This window comes from Columba livia, chromosome 12 (assembly GCF_036013475.1).
Source record: "Columba livia isolate bColLiv1 breed racing homer chromosome 12, bColLiv1.pat.W.v2, whole genome shotgun sequence".
NCBI lineage: Eukaryota > Metazoa > Chordata > Aves > Columbiformes > Columbidae > Columba > Columba livia.
The window spans coordinates 11,250,604-11,272,578 of record NC_088613.1 but is presented as its reverse complement, the minus strand read 5'-3'; the positions used below and the strand labels follow the sequence as shown (position 1 = coordinate 11,272,578).

Below are 21,975 nucleotides of genomic sequence, written 5' to 3'. Positions count from 1 at the left end.
TATAACAGTATTACTCAGTTCATTCAACCCGAATGACCTTTCTTCATTCTATCACGTTTGCCATTCTGTGATGTGCATTTTTTCCCTGCTATAACCTTGACAAAATTCTAATCAAGAACCATACCACATCACTTTACTCCTTTAAGGTTACCCTGCCCATACTGAGCAGTAAATAATCTCCACTGAGTCAGACCCTCCTGCTTTGTTCGCACCAGCTCCACATTGTCCGTCAAGTATCAGCACAGGTTTTCTCAACAAGTACCTTGCTGCTGTCAGACCTTCTGGTCAGGGCAGCAGCTTCCCCTTTACTCATTGTTTTAAATACAACATATTACTATAGGTCAAGCTGTGCAGGGACAGCAGAAATATGTATCCAGAAAGAAACAACATTAGCAATGATTTTTCAAAAATCCTTTAAATTGTGATCAATCACTACTATCACTAATCAGCACTACCACACATTTTTGAACAGGATAATTTAAACATATTTTAGGATAGTAGATGTATCTCCTTCTCTCAGATCCCTATCAGTACTTCTTCCCCACATATTAATTTTAAACATCAATTGCTGAAAACCACAAAACTGAAATCTGCTAGCAGTCTTTAAAGTGAAACTCCAAACATTTCTTTTACTCTGCAGTGTTAAAAAAATATTTCTGTGTAATATTCCAGGAAAATCCAGTCTATATATATTATGTTCTTGCACTTGCAGAAATCATGAAGAATATCTTCTTGGCAACTGCTTTTTAGTAAAGCTTGCTGATAGATAATGGACTGACCATAAGTTCATGATGCTTGTGTTTTCTAAGAGCAACTGCACAGCCAGTCCTGATAGTTTCATTTGTCAAGTGCCTCAGTCATATTAAAGCCAGGATCTACAATTAGAGTGTACCATATGCACAGGCCTCCTTCTCCTACCTCTCTTGTTTGAAAACAAACCAAACCAACCAACCAAAAACAACAAGAAAAAAACCCCACAAAAGCAAACCTTAAGCAAAACAAAAAAAGCAACAACAAAACAAAACAAAACAACCAAACAAAAAACAAATGGCCCTCAGAAAGAACCTGACTTCAATGCTTTACAGCGCAGTGTCTCCTATCTAGTGTAACAAACTCCAGGAGCACCTATTGAGTAGGAAGCACTTTCTGCTCTGTTTCTAAAACACGCCTGCTGACCAGGAACCAGGGGCATTAGCAGTTTTGAAGCATTCTTTGAAATCTGTTTAGGCGGCATATTGTTTTCATCGTGTAAGTTCATTAAATGAAACATGTTCATAATGATTCTTCAAGATCAATAACAACAAAAGCCAGCAACCTCTACGCATCTTTGTAGCTATACTATCACTTTAGAGCTCTGGTCATGTTACTTAGATGATCCATTTGAAAATAACCCAACTCTGGTAACACACTCAGGCCATGGAGTTCATTCTGATTCAGATTTACCATTCCTCATATTTAAATATATCAGTGTCAAGAGTTTTGTAAATAAACTGATTAGTTGTTGCATACGATGCTACACTGAAATAATATCTAAGCCACGGAGTCACAAAAGACTAAACTAAAGTGGCGTTTGAAAAAGAAATACATGAAGTATGCATAAAAAAACTACAGCTGCTTTAAAATCTCAAGAAATCTCTACTATTTGGAGATGAAAGTAATAACATTAAACTGGCTGAAAGGAAAATTACTATTGACTGTGAAGACAGGTTGCATGGTCTATGGTTTGTAATGTTACTGTACAGCAGATTGAAGTTTCAAAATAGTATTACTCTTCTTTAAAGAGATAGACACAGCTAAATTAGGTGCTGCTTGCTGCAGTGAGGATCAAATGCAAAAAGAATCATATTTCATCAGACCTAGTCAACACCAGGAAAATAAATAGAAATATAAGAGGTATGCAGGCAATGATTCATTTTGATAATCTGGCCCAAGAGAGACACGGAGAGACAGCACACAGATCTAAGCTTCTACCAAAAGACAAATAGGACGCAGAGGGTGGGAATTGGGATGACAGTGTAGCAGAGGTCACATCGATTTTCAGCAGCAGTTTTCACACAGATGAGATAACCCTGGACTCTATTTGGCCCATTGTTCATATCCTACCTGTCCCAGAAGCAATAAATTCCCAAGTCCCAGAAAAAGGGCAGTAAAGAAGAAGGATTCTACTTATGACTTCTTATGATTAAGTTTTTGTGCTAACCAAACATGCTTTGCAGACCAAGGTCACATTGCATGTTAAAGTCTGTAATAGCTGAAAACTCGGAGCAGCATATTATGTTTTAGCGTATATGGGTGGAAACTGTCAAACCATTCATCATTTTTTTTTTTCTGATTGAAATCACACTCTGCAAAGATGAATGATAAATGCATTAGAAATCTATTTCAATCTTGTAATAGGACTTCACATCTGAATGGTGTCTACATCTTGCCCATATTCTGAGTAAGTGCACAGTTAGGCAGAAATTTATTAGCTAGACTGGAGAAATCATAATTGGTAAAGTAATTAAAAAATGGCACGTGTTGGAAGCAATTTTGTGGACTGTATCAAATGTATCTCTTTAACAGGAAAAAGAAAAGATTTTGATTTAAGGATTTTGATTTTTAAATAACACTAAAAATATAAATGCTAAAAGCTGCACTAACACCACTAACACATATAGTGCAACAGAATAAATATAATATAAAGCTAGGACAACTACAACCTAACCAAGGACACAAACAACCCTTCTATTTATTGAAGCGAAGTGGGAACTACTTTTATCGAGCTTGTTTGTTAAACCTGCCATGCTTTATAATGGCATTCAGGAATCCATTTAGAAGTGCAGTCATTTTATTTTAATTTCTAGCTGGCATCCAGATGAATAGACGAAAGCAAGAATTATATTGCAGAGACAAGAAATACACAGTAAACACTAACAGTGAATGGAATATTATCCCAGGAAAGCACATGGAAATCCGCTAGAAATTTTCTTGTTCTTAGTTCGATATACTGAAGCATTTCATCTTCTGCCCAAGTTGCAGAAATGGGGATTGAAAAATAAAGCAACAACCTACAGACTAAATACAGCACTGGGAACACGAGTAACGCGAGTTGCTCCCTGCACGACAGCGCGTGGCCCAAACCTGCCGGTGATTTTATTTGCCAGCTGGTTTCTTTTCTTTCTGAAAGCACGTTTTAAAATCCATCACTCATGCACCTGATATGATGTGTCACATCCCCCCCAAAACAAGGTAGAAATATTAAAACTATAATTTAAATATTGCCTAACAGCAGTTAAACCACCAAGTTATTTGAAAATTACACTTAAAAACTATCTATCTATCTGGACCTATATAAGCATTATTCACCCCAAATAGCTTATAGAATATAACTCATGTAGAAAATACGTATGTGGCATATGGAGGAAAGAGTAACAATTTATATAGAATTTCTAGTCATTAATCTGTTAGTTACTAACCAAGACATTTGATGTCAGAAAGCCCTCAGCCAGTGTTCATGAGACGGTTTTGGACACAGATGGCCGCCGGGTGACTTTTTCCCTGCCTGTGGCACACAGTCCAGAAACCTAAGGGCTAAAATGCTTTATCACAATTATAATTCCTTGAGCTTCACATTTGAGGGACAGGGATTACATTCAATGGTCTGTAGTTACCAAAGAACAGTCTAGAATCTCTAAGAGACCTTTTTGGCCTTTAATAAAATAAAAAAGAGGATTTGCAACACCAGCTGTGTTGAACATGCTACTCATCTCTGAAAATAAGACACTACATTTTTATTTGAAATAGCATTATTGGCCCAAAGATCTTAGAATCACCCAAACCAATGTATCTTCATGGTGGCATGAGGTCCCTCAACCTGCAGCTGTATAATACATCTACTTCACAACCACAGTGATGGGCAGCGGTTCCAAACAGGGGTATTTTGACAGAATCAGGGTCCAAAATTTATTTTTTGACAGCAAAAAGCAGTTATCCAAAAAAGTGAGACTTGTTATATTAATTTTAAACCTTGGCAACTTCTCTGTTGTTCAAGTAGAAACCAGTAGAATTTTTTTCTTTTAGAGTAAGTATGAAAACCCTGTAATGTGAAGCCTTGCTTATTTCACATATTTTGTATCTGTAAGCCTGCAAGGATGGGGTTATCTGTCTTCAGTGTCTTAATAACTCTGAAAATCCTCCACAAACCTCTGCCTGCCGTTCTCTGCCTCCCTCATTGCGTCTGTGCCAGGAGCTGAGCACTCCTGGTCATCAGTGAGAAAAGAGGTTCTTCCTCCTAACCTGGCCCCAATCAGACTTAGAAATTTACTGCTGCAACCTTGTGATTCGGGTGCCAAATTTAAAGCCGGTGCTGTTTTTCTTAATTACAGTCCCTGAATGAACTGGGTCAATGAATGCAACTGGGGAGTAGCTGATTAAACCAGTGCCCTAGCTTTAAATCAGACTTTATTTCATTTTCGAATGACTGATACAAGTTGATAGCGCACAAGCATTTTTCACTACTGAGCTTTGCCATAAAGAAACTTCACTTTATGGATACTATGCGATCATTATATATACATTTCCAGGCTGCCTTAAAAGCCTTTGGAAACTCTCACAAACCAGCGACATCAACTGTCCTCTGCCTCACAGCATCCTCCTCCCCGCTGGCTCTCCCCCAGGCACTCAGAAATCAGTTGATTTTGTCCTGAGGAAATGTTTAAGAAAACCATGTCTGCTACATTTAGAGCAATGTGCTGGCTTAGGAAATACCGAATATTTGGAGTGGTAAAAAAGAGAGAGCAAACTGTGCAAGCAATGGATTCAGCACCTTTCCAGAGATGTGTTCTCAGGAACCAGGGTGCTTTGTTTTCCTGGAGGATGGCATAAAACAGGGATTTAAGTATTTCCACAGCAGAAGGAGGCAAAGAGAAAAGAAAAAAAAGGGAAATTTCACAAGAAAAGGCTGAAACTACAATTTACAAATTGTCTTTATCTGTGCACACTTTATCAAGAGCTGCGTAATTATACAGCTTTGACATTTTCATCAATGTACTCTCTTTAATACCACAGAAAATTATACCTATTTATAACTTCAATGTATTTACAATATACACTGATGTTCACATGGCGCTGATGGTAAAAACACCTGAAAATATTTTATTAATTCAAACCTTAAAAAAAAAAAGGATCCGAGTTAGATGAGCTATGAGGTTTGCAGTATTAACAAATGGAATTGAGTAGTGCTGCAATTCACTAACTAGACATCAGAACTAATGTGTTTCAGTTCAAGTAAATTAAAGTTCAATATGTACAGATTAAAAAAAACAAATGCAACTGATGTCACCTAATTAAATTCTCCTCATTAAGGTGAACTGTTAAGTACAATTAAGGCTACTAATATATAAAAAGCCTTAAAAAATACTATACTTTATATGCACAACAATTATCTACAATTTATACTCTGTGTTATTTTTATCTCTGCTTTAGCCTATGAGCTGCTCCTCAGGCAGTTTTGGGTAATCTGGATTCTAAAACATTTAAAGTTGTTCTGTGCTTTAAATTGCTTCTTAATCTATGTAGCAGCTTAACTACAATTGATCTGCATTTTCCATACGGCAATTTAAAGCAACTAGTTCCTCTCAGCTAGCAATACTATCCTGTCATTCCTCACACCAACAAGAAGCATTTTTTGTACTGACGCAGAGAAGAGTGAAAATGGGAACTAGTCAATAAAAGGCTAGTAAAGAAATGACTGTGGCATGGAAGAAAGGAGGAAAATGGAACAAAAGAAACAAAATCCTCCTCACGGCCATTATCAAGAGGTTACACATTTTTTTTTCAGCTAGGTCTCCTCTAGCATTCACAAAGGTTTCTTTTTCTCATGGTGATTTTTAAGCATCACTGTAGTCTGACTGTTCTACCGAGATTTTCAAGTGTCAGATGCGGATGGGTAGGAGGAACTTGCCAAGAAAAAAAAATCTTCAATTTTCTTGGCGGATTCATCTTTTCCCTATTAATGTTGAGATTATTTCTTCAACTATTTTGTTGCAAATATTTATGACTCCATATGGAGCAACAGATGTTGAAGGGAAGGGATAGCAGAAAAGACTTCATTTTCAGCAATTACCCTGCTACTTGTTGTCATACTGTAGGTGTTCTTAGTGCATCTATTTTACATACCACCCTGTCCTTTCACACACTGCAAACATGTCAGTTTGGATAATTAATGTAATAACTTTAGTCCAAATTATTTCCACAATATCAATTTATAAAATAAAAATATAAATAGGACAACAGGAGGAAGAAATCGGGAAGGAAGGGGGAAGTTAGGAATTGCTTTCCTAGTCCAATAGAGAGCAAAATTACTGTTTAAGAAAGGTGAAGAACCATGGGCTGGGGGTGATGAAGATGACAGGAGTGGGTTGATGATGGTGGGGCAAACCCTGCTGCCTCCGGGTACGTCTGTGAATGCAGCGCTCAAAAACTGACAAGCAAAACCGCGTACCCAAAAATCTGCCTCCCGTGCCGCCGGAGTCAGGCAATCTCTTTCATCTCCCACTTGTTGTAATAAAAATCCACAATGTGCTTTTAAATAAATCTCATCACCTACTCCCTTTATTGCAGTACTGGGTAGTATAACCAATAATTTGAAACAGATCTCGTTAGAAAGATTCCATTTTTTTCTATTCACAAAAGCCACACAACATTATCAACGCTTCCAGAGAGCTGTGACCAGAGGGACCAAATTTTCACCAGTACGGCACATATACTTGTGTCCCCATTTTGCACCTGAGAAACTGCACCTTGCTGCTGGTGCTGCAGCTGTGCCACCAGAAAAGGCTTTTAAAAGTTGCCTTCCTGGTCCAGGGACTATCGAAATGTCAGTGGTTCGGATGCACAAACTGTGCTTGGAACGGCTTTGTGCCCTTCCCCAACATCTGCGTTCTGATCTCAGGCAAAACCAGCCTGGAACTCTTATATATTTTAAAATCAAAGCAAACTAATGTCATTACCATTGAGGTCAGTTTCTTAAAGTACATGTACAATCAGCAGTTCAGCCCTCCAAATATTTGAGGAAGGCAGAGTACTCCATTTCCTGGATATTCCTGCATAATTATGCCTGCTTTATTAAGGTTTATTTTACAACTGTGTAAAATAGGTTATAAAGGACAATTCTACTATTATGCCCTCCCCTGCTTAGGTTTAATAAATATTATATTCCACACCATCCATTAAAGCCAAGCAGTAGAGAAAATAGGAGTGGTAGTAATCTCCTCCACAGATGTAAAATACCCTTAATAAAATAAGGGTGTATAACAGTCAGGAACAAATTACTGAGGTCTGCTTTAATAAAATAGTACCCTTAAAGAAGTATTACTCTTAAGGTACTGACATTCCCACTGGTGATGCAGTGTATCCTTTCAAAGCAGTATAGCTTGTTAAAATGGCAAGATATCTTTTTTGCAATAGAGTGCTTGTGTCCAGGCAGATACAAGGTTTGTATAGAATGCATCCAGGGAGCCATAAAACTGGTGGGAAACATATTTCTCCGTGGTATTTTAGTACTTCGAAAAATTCAATCACTGGGAAAAAATGTTTTGCTGTAAACATCTGAAGAGCCTTATAAAAGCAATGGCTTCCCACAGCACCTGCTTAAATAATTTTAAGAGGGAGTATGTCTTTGCTCATCTTCTAAAACTTGTAGAAAGCTTCTCCTATTAATTTCCCCAGTGCTGTCAGGCCAGGGCACTTTTAATCAGAAATAATTATGAGTGCAATTGGCGGATGCTCAACAGTAGGATTTCTGCACTGTAGAAATAAAAGACAAATTTCAAAACTGATCGCTAGGAGAAATATGATTGCCTTAACAGGAGAATATACTCAGAAAGATGATTGCCTTAAAAATTTCTTTCTGAACGAATTAGGAATTCTTCAGATGTCAACAAACACTCTGCTTATATAACCTAGTGTTTGAGTTCAGTTCAGTTACACACTGATTCCATAAACCCTGATTATCAAGAAGCATGAGAAATTACTCCCTTTTTCATTTACCTGTTTTAATTCTACAGGTGAGCAGCACTTCTGTGCTATAGCTGTTACCAGCACGATTCCCAACACAGGTTTTGTGTGCATGTGCACCTCCCACCCACTGCTGCTGGTATCTCCTGCAGATATTAAAGGTTACAGAACTGAACCTTAACACAACCGAGCCTCTCTTGGGCTACGGAACGGCCAGAATTTGGCTTATTCCACACCTCCTCCCCGCTTCAACTAAGAGGGCAATAGGGCCTCTGATAGAAATGCTGTCCTGGTCTATCGATATTACATCTTAGTGACAGAATGATTAGACTCACATATATCAGCATTACGGCAGCTCTCTGTGTGGAGAGCCCTATGTCCATAGCAACGTAGCACAAGTCTTTGCCACCAAATAATTACATGATGCTCTGGGGAAAGACAAGTTTTCTGAGCACACAGCCAATCTATCAAAAGGGAAAACTCTTTCTGACCCAAACGGCAGCTGCGATCAGAGTATAAACAGGAGCTAACCACCAACTAGTCCACATCCACTACTTCTCAACCTAATAACTGTTAAGTGTACTGCTGTCACTTAGCCTGGGCTCTTCTAAAAGATCAAATACTGCTAAAAGAAAGAGGGAAGCTTTCTGCAGAAAGCAGCAGCTCTCGGACATGAAGCTGCCATGTGCTTCCTTGCCCCAGCCCGGGGGCCGCGCATGGTCGCTGGGAGGTTGTGCAGCCACACGCTCCGAGCCGGCGCTGTCCAGGTGAAGCTCCTACCGACCTCCTGAGCAGTGACCCCCAGTACAAATGGGACACAAAACATCACTCGCAAAAAAAACCCAAAAGTGCTAAAAATCAAGTATTTTAACCACAAGAGCCTCATTTCTGGGTCCCATTTTCCACTAACAGGTCACCAGTACCATGCGGGGGTACAATTCCCAGCGGTGGGTCAACTCTTGTCTCTGTCTGAGACCTCGAGCCCCTGCACCATCGCCCTGGAACAGCCAGAAGCGTCGTGCTCTGCTACAGGGTGCAGTGTACAGCAAAGTCTGGCAGTAAAGACCTGTTGCTTTGGCTAATTTCATCAATAACAGCCTAATATCTGCTGGTACCAAAGCACAAAAGCTGGAAAACTAAGCAAATGAATATATATATATATTTTTTTTTAATATTTTTTTTCCCTTCTCCCAGATACGTGTATGTACAATCCCATTCTTTTGTTGGTTGGGGACTGCAAACCAATCACTCTAGAAACACTTTGAGACTCTTCATGAACCTTTTGCCTCTAAATCACTATAATTTCTAGTAGACTATTAAGGCAAACAATACCACTGGCATCATTATTATTAAATAAAATTTCTTTGCAAGTCGTATTTAAAACTCCATAAGCACAAAATCCTTCACAAATGTTCAGGTTTTGATCATTGCTACTGTGACTTACAGCTTTTAGCAACCAAAGCGTTTTCCTTTTAAAACCAGCTTACTCTTTGTGGGCCACATTATATTTTCACTTTGGTTTATTCTACCTCCTTGCTTTGAAACTGTGCATTACTTGAGAGAGTAGCTGACATACCCATTCACGATAGTGCACAAAATGAAGCTTAATGAATCCCAAATGCAATGTACTTCATGTGCTAAAATCAATGTACATTGCCTGCTACACTATCTCCCTGCGAAATTGAGGCATTTGCTCAGAAATTTCTCTCTCAACAGGGTCTTTTCTTTTTTTGCAGTGCTTAACTGCCTTTTGTCTGCTCTTGTCTCCCTCCAGTGTTGCTCAGATGGCAATCTTTTATTCCTTGTGCAAACTCATTTGGAAAATGCTGGATGGGCTACAGCTGTGTACCGCTATGTAAGGTCTAATCCATGTCAAGCAGCGCTTTACACGCGCTGAATAAACACAATGAAACAATGTTTTAATGGATTATTAAAAAGGCAGAGTTCTAGACTGAAAGTCGTATTTAAACGCAGATTTAATCAGCTAGTTTTCTAAAATTCTGAAAGGTACTGATGCTGTACACTCTGCTGCTCCAGCTCTGAAGTTTTTGGGACAGTTACTGCAGCCCGCAGTGACGAAACTAGGGACGACGCTGTTTTTCGGGATAGAGGGTCCACAAACATTCAAGTCTGCAGCCCACGAAAAACAACCAGTGGATCAGAACATTAATGAAGCATGGACCTTACCTGGGAAGGCATTTTCCCACGGATCTTCTACAAAACGAAATAAAATACACGTTTTTCAAGAGCTGCTCTCTGTTCAGGTGCCGTGGAACATTTGCAGCTCAGCCGTACTCAAACTGTAAAATATGTTCTTGCTTTTATGATGTATAAGGTTTGGATTTGTACTGCCCGGTGGTAAATACTGACTCAGAATCAATCCGCATTGCTTCTGACAATGGTATCTAAGTTGGATACGTAGTCTAGAACGATAGAAAGTCAGTTTAAACTGACAGCTATCAGACTGTGTAACTAACTTATTTTTCAAAGTAAAAATGTCAGAAATAATAATAATATAGAAAATTAAGTAATCAGTAATAAAAATAATTGTGGATCCGAGAGAGTTGTCTCTGACCCTCCACAGGACACTACGTGGGGAACTGCAGATTTTTTGAAGGGCTATGTGAAAGATTGGGCAATGATAAATCTTAAAGGAAATCAATAGTTTAAATTCTTCTTTGTACCAACAAACGTCCTCTCCACTGACTGTATTTCTCTGTGGCACCATAGGGATCATGTGGAAAAATACCCTATGAAGCAACAAATTCTTTTTTATTTTTTCTTCAAACAAAAAACTCCAATGTTGTCCTGACGTTTAGGTTGTAAAAACTAGTAACTTCTATTAAGTGGCAGCATGAAAAACCTTCATTAGCTTGAAGCACATGGATTATCAATCAAATGAAAAATAAGCATTGGGCAGACGAAAATGGTAAACTGCTATAATTACAAATGATGTTTTGTGCACAATTGTGTCTCAAGAATTGTTACAGGATGCTGTGAAAAACCCCACATTTGTATCCACAGTCCAGAATAATATGGTCCATTACAATGATGTACTTTGGAGCAGAAATGACATTTATTATGTTTCACATTGTTTCTGTTCTATCCACTGAATCTATATTTAGTTTTATTTTTTTAAAAGGATGAATTTGCTTTAGAGAACTGACAGCTTATATGAATATTTTAGTTTTGCTTGCAAGTACCAGGAAAAAAAAAAATGGCATAAAACTCCAGCTCCAAGTTCCCCAGAATGCCTACTGAGAATAAATTCTATGTTTATTTGTATTTCATTTTCCTTGAACAACTGCCTTTCCCTCGGGTATTTATTAAAAGCATAAAAAGAATGAGCCAAATTCACTTCTCAATAACATCCATTCAGCATTGTTGAAGCTTGTAAAATTGCACTAGACTAGCCACGGGGAAAATTTTACCCACTGTTTAGTAAATATATATATCTCTCTATTTCTTTTCGTTTGAAAAGATGTATTGTTTAATCTTTAAATTATCTATCTGCTCCTGCTTATCAAAGAAGCAAAAGCAGCTTTTTTGTTATAAAATCGTGACTTCGCCTAGGAAGGCTATGATGTATATGCTATTCTCTATTCACTCGTGGTTCCTTGGGGCAGCCCTACACTTTGCATTTCCCATCGGACTTGCTGAAGACTCCAGTGAAGTTTCCATCAACTCCACTACCCAAAGAACTAGTTACGTCTTCTTCTGTGCTATTTGCCTGAAGATTCCCATACATAATCTTATTTGACCTACGTTCTAAAATCCACAGACTGAGGCAGCATTAGCAGCCTGGAAGTGCCTCTGGCCATTGGGAAGGTCTGTTCTGGATGGAAGGCTGGAGAAGCAGTTTTATACTGAAAATGGTGCACGACAGACATGTCCACTTCTGTAGCAACTAAACCAGCAAAATCCGCAAAAAAAACCACTGAAACCAAAGCTATCAGTCAGGCTATGACCACAGCTGAGACGGTTCACATCACAGCAGCCAAGTTGTCTCCGCACCAAGTTTCCATCAGGCCCGGCTGAGATCTGCAGGGTCGCTCTTCACCTAACCAGGCAGATGTCTTAAAACTGTCTAGATAGCAAATAAAATGAAAAACCCAATTCCCATGATATAAGAGCCCTTCTCCCAGTGCAGTCAACCATCGCTGTGGTTTTTGTACGGTTTGATTAAGTCTTTTCCAGCAGACCTTGCAGGAAAAGTCATTCGACACTAACATTGTGGCGTGGAACTACAGCTGCTAAATGGAGTACGTGGCCAAGAGCAGGGGTTAGTGCTTCTTGCTGCTACTCCCTAAGAAATTACAGTTTATGGCTTGTTAGCAGAAAAATAATGTCTTTAAGATCTAAGCCAATGTTTCAGAAATATCATGGATTGTCTTTATTGCCAGCATAACAAACCCCCCAAAATATAATAGCGAGCAATGTGACCATTGCCCTTGGCAGCACCATTAAACTGGGCAGTGAACTACTTCAAATAGCTGCGAGTGTTAAACATTAGTTCTGCCTTAAGTAGGTTGATTTTAACAGTCAAATGTGCACTGCAGCCTAGCTGAACATTAAAAGCACCTTTCAAACTTAATTTTACAGAAATGTTAACGACCAGAACAAACTATTGAAGGTAAAAAAGAAAAGTAATTATTTCAACAGATGAAAGGAAACAGTAAATTAACACCCTTGTTTTAAAAGGTGGCTCAGTAACTTATCTCCTTTAAGGAAATACCATTAACTGAAGGTAGTATGGATATTTCACTAACATGTTTATGGTTTGGGGTTTCTTTTCTCTTCTGGCCTTTAAAAATGAGGTTTGAGGCAAAAGGAGAGCTATAAATCTTTAATTGAAATACAAGTTCCAGAAATGCTTTATCAAAATCATAGCAACAGAACTGGTTTCTAAATATCTACGTTATGTGTCACGTACAGATACGTACATGCAGCGAGGGAAAGCAAAAAAGGAAAAAAAAGACAACAGAACAAAGCCTTGAACAGCGACAACCTCTATGCCCACAGAGGCCTCTACAGACTAAAGAAACGAGTAAGACATAACTAGAATGGCTCAGAAGTTTTCCTAATATACCACCAGTGCCTATGAACATTAAAAAAAAACATTAAAAAAATAGGGACAGCTAAACGAATCCTATTATTACATTAAAAATTATCCAGGGAGAAATTTGTCATAGCTTAGAAAATGCTAAGCTGCTTGTTATAAAATATAAAGCATACCAATTTTTGTACATGAGCTATCATTCAGTGCAATTTTGAAAACTGTTTAAAAACAGTCATTGGCTTGCAAGCAAGATTTTCTTACCATATGTGTTGCAATATGGAAGCAGATTGTATAATAGACATTTCCAAAAGGAATGTCAGATATATATTTTAAAAATGTTTACAGCAAAAATTAGGTGATCATTATTTTTTGGTGGACATGCATTTTCCAAACAATAGAAATGTACTGATATAAATGTTGGGTTTGAAAAGAATTTATTCTGCATAATCAGCATAGCTACATATGCTTTTCATTCTGAAATCACTCATTCGCAGACTTCAAATGATGAAATGGTAATTATTCCTGTGACTTAAACATGTCCACTTTGAAAATGTGGCCAAACGCAAGGTTTATTTAGTAAAGCTGCATTGCTGATGAAATTAGCTTTAATCTTGGCTTTCAATTGACAGTTTTTCATAAAGAATACTTTAGTAGATAGAGATACGATAATGTACCGCACACATATCAGTTTGCAAGTGTTTATGCATATTTCTTTAGATACTTAAAGCTACGTACATACACACATTCATACAAGACATATATGACCTAAGAGGTAAGGAAAGAACTGCATTCTGAATTTAGCACTACTGAAGTACAATGAGAATCAGGCAGTCGGGAAAAACTGATGATGCAGTCTCAGAAAACAGCCGCTCTGAGAGCAAAGCCAATTCAAGTAGTTCCCACACCCCATCAGCCCCTTCTGTCAAAATCTTTTTAAACTGCATCATATAAATGAATTCTCTCCACTAACACCTCTGGATCATACACAGGATTATTATTTTGGGGAGACATTTCCAGGCTTAAGGTATTTTAATGTGGAAATAGACACAATTTGGTTTGTTCTTACATATTACTTGGATCATGGCAGTTCATGTCATTTCACATAAAAACAGGAGCAGGAGATGTTTCAGGCCCCCTTTTTTGTTATTTTTGCTAGCTGCACAAAATACATTATGTTGTCCAATTTAAAGAAGAAACTGAGGAGAATGTGGGAAAGCACGTGTAGAGTGCAGTGTTTGATGACAGAGTACAGGTAGGTGACATCTCAAGGCTTCACGCTGGTGACAGCTGAGAAGAACCGGTCCTGGCACTCACCGGCAGGCTGGACACAATCGTACTGTCATGACCAAGACAGAGACTTCCCAGAACAGAAATGCAAGTTTGACAAGAAGTCACCGCATCAAGGACTACGTCAGGAGACCAGAATAACACTTGAGAGATGACAAGAACCACAGAATGGTTGAGACTCGAAGGGATCTCTGGAAATCAACCTGCCCAACATCCTGTTCACACACAAGTCCACTGAGCTGCCTGCCCAGGTCTGCCTGAGAAGTCTGACTGAGTGGTGGAGAAGGTAAGGTAGACTTCAAACTCAGGACATTTAAAACTGGTTAGAAAGAAATAAGGTATGACTGGAAGAGAACTCGTAGTTAAACAGATTACTGGCATGAAAGGAGAAGTCTGCTCCACAAACTAACCCTCAATTTAGTAGCCTCTGCTGATTTGAGGGTACTAAGGGGACGATTCAAAGAATAAGCAATAGCTGAAGACAACCCCTTAAGACAGGATTATGTGGCAGAAACCTTTTAACTTGTGTATTGGACCCACTCAGAGACTGACAGATACACCACCCAAACCAAGCTGCAGGCTGCCACCTCTGCGTCCATCACCCGTGTGTCGGATCAATCATTATTTGGTATTGAGTTGTGATAAACACCACCACTTTCAAACCTTCAAATAATAACTCCTGCTTCTTCAAACACGTTATGACAGTACTGTTGCTATAAACACATCTGCATCGAACACCAGGGTAAGAAGTAGTTGTGAGCCAGCAGCCTAAAATCATAAGTTTTAGCTGCACACAGCAAGGTATACACTTATTTAAAAATAAATGTGAAATTCAGTCTTCCACAAAAGAAGCAGTGTCATGAGAAAACTCAGGCTTTAAGTTTTTGTAAACGCTGCGTTTTCAATATTAGAGTGTCAGTCTTCATTCAGGCTCTGACAAGGTTGTCAGTCAAACAGCAATCTAGTTTTGTGAGACTTTAACCAAAGATCAAAGCAATGATACTGCTGAGTTCACATTACCTTCCCAGAGATAACTACTCGAACGCTACTCGAACGCTAGCACTGCATCGATATTAACTTTGCACCATTCCTTCCAAGCAAATAAAGCAGTACGAAGTTTGACAGCTCTTCTGGCTTCTGCTCTCAGCCCTGATCTGAACCGAATCCCCGCGCCCATCCCCATCCCCTCTACCCCTTTGCAGCTGCCACCTGGATATTAAGCTGGAGGACTGCAGGACTCTCCTTCAGTTAAACTTCTGTCAATTAAAAATAAAATGAAATGTGCTTTCTGTCTCCTTTGGGAACCACATTGAATGTCTTTTACTCAATAACAATAGTTGGGCAATAAAAAGATGAGTGAGCAAAATGTGGTATATCATCGTTTTGCTTTTGAGTTCAGCCCAATGGCAAATGAAAGGCATCCAAAATCAATTTCAAGAAGCTAATAAATTCAGTATGTGAAAGCAGTGAACATATAACTTTTGCAGCCTCATCATCAAGCTGATTTGTAAGCAAAGCCAGGCCCAATTCCCGCACACTATGTCACCCATATTTTCAGTTTCATGCAGGTAATATACGGTTTCTACAGAGTTTATATTCTGAGGCTAAACATGGATATATATATATCTTCTTTCCACAAACATATGTCCTGGTAATATCATAATAAAAATCTGAATGTACTCTGCCCAGAAATGGTGTCGATCACTATCAGAGTTACCTCCTCCCATCCCAGGGAACAAGGTGAAGGCCAGCGCTGCAGGCAAGGGCAGCTGGGAGCTGAACGGCTGCTTTGGGTTTTTATTTGCTTGTCAACCAACCGCAAAGCTTGCGAGACTTTGCCCATCCAAAGGCAGCCTTCCAAAGGGAAACGAATTGACCGTAATTACAACATCATTTAAAGCACTCCTTGAGCAATGCTGAATGCCTCCAGCATAGAGCTTCTGATCCTACTGAAAACAACACAGAGGGCTTCCACTTACTCCAAGCAGTTCCTTCAAATTTACATGAGAAGAAAATTCGATCCATGGTTTCTACCATGACATAAGAAACCTTGATTCAGGGTCAAGTCCATCCAAATGATTCAGCGGCAACTGCTTTTAATAATAGACCTTTAGGACAAGTACGGTGCAATTACAAATAAACTGCTTGAGAAAGGGAAGGCAGCAGGATGTACCTCACCTGGCTGTAAGGCTGGGACTAACACCTAGGAGAGCAGTGATGATGAACCACTTTTGGTTACACACCAAACTTGTATATGCAGCATGAAAAATCGCCAAAAAAACCCGAGCCAAGGCATGTAAACAAATGGTTGTACAACAGGCCCGGGAAGTGCAGGTCTGTACTGGGAAAAAATCAGAACTTCTGAGAGCAGCAGTTTCTATTTCTGATATAGACAATCTACGTGATCCCTTTTGGATTTTTTGCTGATGTATTACAGAAGGTCAATTACACTTAACTAACTTATGTGGAAGTCTTTAATAGTGTTAAAATTTTCTTGCAGTGTGGTACTTATTTAAAAAGAGTAAACACAAACCAAACAGGCTTCTGACCTTGGAGATTTCTGTGTCAATATATGGATTTGTTTCCTGTAGAAAAAAAGACAGCAAGAAGGCAGGCAGGCAAGCTGGGTGCTGCACAGAGCTTGAATTGGGAGGGCAAAATGTGAACAGAGAGCGTAACTGAAGAATGATGGTGTATGTGGACTGGAACATGTGCAAGTTTCAGAAAACAGCAGGTGGAGAAAAAAGGGGAAATGTTAGAACTAGGTGAGAGCAGTAAAGGAATCACACTTGAAGTGTAAAATATTGCTTTTGTTACTTATTCATCCTGTTAACATGTCCAGGTTGTTCCTTCCCAAGGCAGAAGCAATGGGAAATGCTGGTTTTTCTTACTCTATTTCTTCACCAGAGCATCATCCTCCTCAGATGGTGGCAGATGTTATTATGGGACCCGGGACAACTATTTCCTCACCCTGCAGAAAACACTGTGCTTATTTTTCATGTTAGAAATTTCAGATCTTACTTCTCTGTCTTTACTCTAGAATTTCACTGACCAGGTGAAAATGAGTGACTATGAAAGCCAACTCAAAGAGAATTACACTGTAAACCCCTCTTTCTTTTGTATTTGTTATATCTATTTTACCTCTTCACCTCCAATGTTTATAAGGAAGAGGAAATAATAACTTTTTTAGTCTCAAACACTGTTTCTCCAGCTGAAAACAGTCTGGGCCATGCCCACTCTCCACAGTTTCAGCTCTCTAAAAAACCTCCAGCAAAACCAGAAAATCTAAGGATTATGTCACTGAAGTATCTGTTCATAAAAATGTATCCAAACTGCTTCTTTTTCCAAGTACCCTTAATGCTATGGGCGATTTCCACACCTCCTGTCAGGCTTCACTATGTGTACAGTGATTTTACATATTTTTAGGCAGGAATTACCTACACGGTCAGTCCTTCTTGCCCGTAGGATTTAAAATTTATTTTCAAAATGAAAAAAGCGAATATTTTCTGCATTTATCTTTGATAATTCCACACAAAAAATAGTTTCTCCTAAATTGAGAATTTCTTCAAGCATTTGTAAAGATGACACTTTTATAAAAACATTTGAAAATCAGAATATACTTAAGTATAAAAATGCCTAACCATCCATAACTAAGTATTCATTTAGTTTAAAAGTTTTGATATTATCTCTCTCCTTTATTCTTCAAAGGGGAATAGTAATTAGAAAAGTTCTGCAAATTTACACTAATGAAGCAGAAAAATCTACTATGAAGTACCAGATTTTATGTGAGCAAATAAATACAAAAGGTTAAAAGTGTAAGTATACCTAGCCCCTTCTTTTTATTATTTTTCTATTTAAAATTACTTACAGGTTATTCCCGAGTCTTTTTAACGACTTGAGCTGGGAACTGTAATTTTGCCACAAACTTGGAATTTTATGAATGAATTTATATTCCACCAACACTGGAAAAGAGAAGCCACTTAAATATGCAGCAAAATGACATACTGAAAAAAATCAAAGAGAGAACAGGTTCTTAGGGACATGGGTTAGTGCCAGAGTTAGTTTGTGGTTGGACTCAATGATCTTAAGGGTCTCTTCCAACCAGAATGATTCTATGATTCTCTTTTCTTGCTCTCCTCAGGGAAGCTCTCTAAATCCAGGGGAAAAAAAGGCTGCCATTAAAAATTGCCTTACTACAGTATGTGTTAGCGCCATTATATGAAATAATTGCTCCTTGGGAGATTCTAGACAGTCAATTAACCCCCAATTCATGACTCAAGTGGCAGAGCAGACACTCAATGAATAAAAGGCAGGGGTTCAATTCTCAATTAGGGTGAAATTTTTTTCCTTAATAGTTTAATCTTGTGGTCAATTAAATCCGCATGCGTTGTATTAATTATTATATGAATTCAAAGGTTAGTTATTGTGTATTGTAACTGGACCTGAGTCCTGCACTTAAATTTCTCAAAGCTGAAAGCTATTATACCTTAAGGGGACAAATATTATCTTTTGAAAAAAAGACAAGGAAACATCTTTACACTGGGCTTTCCTATTCTGGGATACTTTAAATGCCTGCTGTATTTTTATGCCAGAGATAAAACTGCAATTATGTCATAAGACTAATTTAGTGCTGCATCTCATATTTGTATCACTAGTTATATTAAAAAGAATTTCCAAGCATACTTTTAAGGATTAATTGCATCTCGAACTGCTGGGTTTCTTCCCTATATCGTTGGGCATAGCAGCTTGGAATCGTAGCTTACTTTTCCATCTGTTAGACACATAGAGGCTCTCAGTTTGTGAAGTACTTTCTTGGTACTCTTTCTGGTAGAATAAAGTCCTGGATTTCCTCAGGGAAGCAAAGGACATATGCTGATGCTCTATGGTTTCAGAGCTGCTGCAGAGATGAATTTACTTGGCCAGCTTTCTGTTGAGTAGGCGCTGGAATCATATAAAACAGCGACTTGCAAAAAAAAGAGTAAAATGGTGAGTTCCCCGGCCAAATCAGTGATCTTTTTTCAACTAATTATTTTTCTTGCTCAAAATGAAGACAGTTTGTCTTTGAAAAGACTGTCTATCATTAAAAAAGAAAAGTATTGAAAGTTTTTGAAACAACTATAACAGATGTCATAGTAGTTGAAAGTACAATTAGAAAGCAAAACGCCGCAGAAATAAAACTTCAAACAAAAGCGGAAAGAGTTCTTTGTGCACATCAATAATTTAGAATGATTTAAGAATTGTTTTATAGATGCAAGTGGAGCTCTTTCTGTCTATATATAAATTGAACGTGGTCTTTATAGGCAAACAAAAAGGGGAAACAATCCTTTTAAATTATTTTTAGGATAATTGTTTCTGCAACAAACATCATTATTTATCAGTTTTGAAAAGAAGCCAACTGCTAACACTTGAAATGCACAAATCTTGGCACACAACACAGAAAATGGTAATCTCTCCCCTTTTGAAAACCAGCTTTGCATTTATTTTACACATTTGTCAAGTTCTTATCTCAAAGCCCATGCACTGGTACCTATTTCTATCAGAAATCATTATATTTTATTTCTAATCACCTTCCCATAGCTAATTTGGTAACTCAGGAAAGGAAACATTTATTGCTACCAGATGTTGTTACCTTCCTGCTCACTCACGTCTTCCCATAAATTGATTCAACAGTCTGGAAAACAAGGTTTAATATCTATTATTTTGCCTTCTATATTTCTTCTGTAATCATCTTTCTTTTTAGATAAACAGTCTCATTTTAGTGATATCAAACATTCCAAATCTATGCTACAGCTACTTATCAGTCAGGATGCAAACACGTTACACAGTGCCATATATAATAACAAATAATATATATTATATATAATAACAAGACCCATGATGGTCTGCACGCTCCCAGCAGCTCATTCGGGGCAGCAATGGGGCTCCCCCCAGCTCTTCTATGAAGAAGGAGCTGGAACAGCCCATGGAAGAGGCTGACAAAGCTGCTCTGAACCTGACTTGTTTCTCTATGTCTTTATGTCCGCAAATAAACTTTATTAAGAAAGTAAATTATCTATTCTGTATTTGAAACTAACTGTATTGTTTTTCTCAGTGTCCTTTTATTCTGGGGTAAAACTCCCGTATACTAACCCAGGATTTTGATGGATAGGCTGTTTCCTGTATAGAGAGATATTTTCTTTTTCAGCTGAGAGTGAAGATAAGGGAATAAATGATGGTCCTTGAGACTGTAAACTTTCTTAAGAGGAAATGGGAACAGACATTTTTGTAGTCACAGAAGAAGGGGAGGCAGCTCCTCAACAGTTTCCACTTATGCGTTTGAACATCAGAACACAACTGCACAGAAACCACAAACATTCTGTCACTTTAGCCACAACTATCACAGAATGATAGACTTTTCAGATACTTGGGCCCATTCAGCTTCAGCATTCTATGGGACTGATGATCTATGAGCTGCTACTTCTGTAAAAGTAAAACTCTAACCTGATTTATAATATATTTAATATATGCTATATAGGCAGTGAAGTTTACAAAACACTAATCCTAAAATAGGGTGCTGAAAACTTATCTTGTATATTAGAGAGAATTCTTATTAAGAATAAGTCTATAATCTAGAAATGCCTGACTTATTTTCTGCTGAGATTTCAACATGTGTGTATAGAGAGTGATTAGAGATGAATCTTCTTGAGACAATCAAGCTGTCTCTCAGGAACACATTAAATAGTTTTTGAATATTGGTGTCTTTTTTTAAAGTATTTTTAAAATACGACACATTGGAATTATTATTATTATTATTATTGTTATTATTGTTATTACTATTACTGTTATTTGAATTTTACAAAAATATTATGCATTCATTAAAATACAACAGTTAAAAGAAAATGGAGTATATATAAATATACTCTTTTTATAGAGTGATTTCAGGGTTTCCTTTCTATCTAAATCCCTTCTGTGTGGGATGCCGTAGAGTATATGACAATAATGTCAAAAGTCAAACAGCAACTCTGGCAGCTCTAATGCGTGAATTTCCCCACACTTCTGCCTGGAGGGCACCTTCATTACAATAACTTTCTAGATCTTAAAACTAACAAACAACAAGACAACAAGAATAAATACAGGCCAGTCTCCTAATTGACAGCATCTGACATGTCTTCAAAGGTTACAGATGTATAAATAACACGTTATTTTCTGAGCCATTCATATTTTCTGACTTCTGTGGACAGACATGTGTGCACGTGTGCCATTTTCTGCTCCAGCTCAGCCATCTACCAGAGATTCTCCATCATCCAGCATATTCTACCTCAAAAAGGCATCTTCTACCACACCAGAACAGGCACTCCGCCCAACTGTGATTAAACATTTTACGGTTACATATCCCCTCACTGACAACACTCACCTGATTAAGCCATGGGATATTGTCAGCAAATCCACACAAGCCAAATCGAGCTATCAAATCATTGCACAGCAGGCCAGGTGATGGACAAAATAGAAACTGTATAATGTTTTATAGATTATAACAGCTCAAAATATACCCGGAAGCAGAATTTTATTTATTAAACTACTTGTTATAGCTTGTCATATTCTGTCAACTAGAAGAAAAATCTGCTTGGGAAACGACTGTCACACTGACTACA

General features: G+C 38.1%; 1 protein-coding gene across 3 annotated transcripts in view; it reads right to left on the bottom strand.

Moving 5' to 3' along the window:
• The window catches only part of DACH2 (dachshund family transcription factor 2), a 252,170-nt gene that overhangs the window by 15,074 nt on the left and 215,121 nt on the right, over positions 1-21,975 (bottom strand). The window lies entirely within an intron of this gene.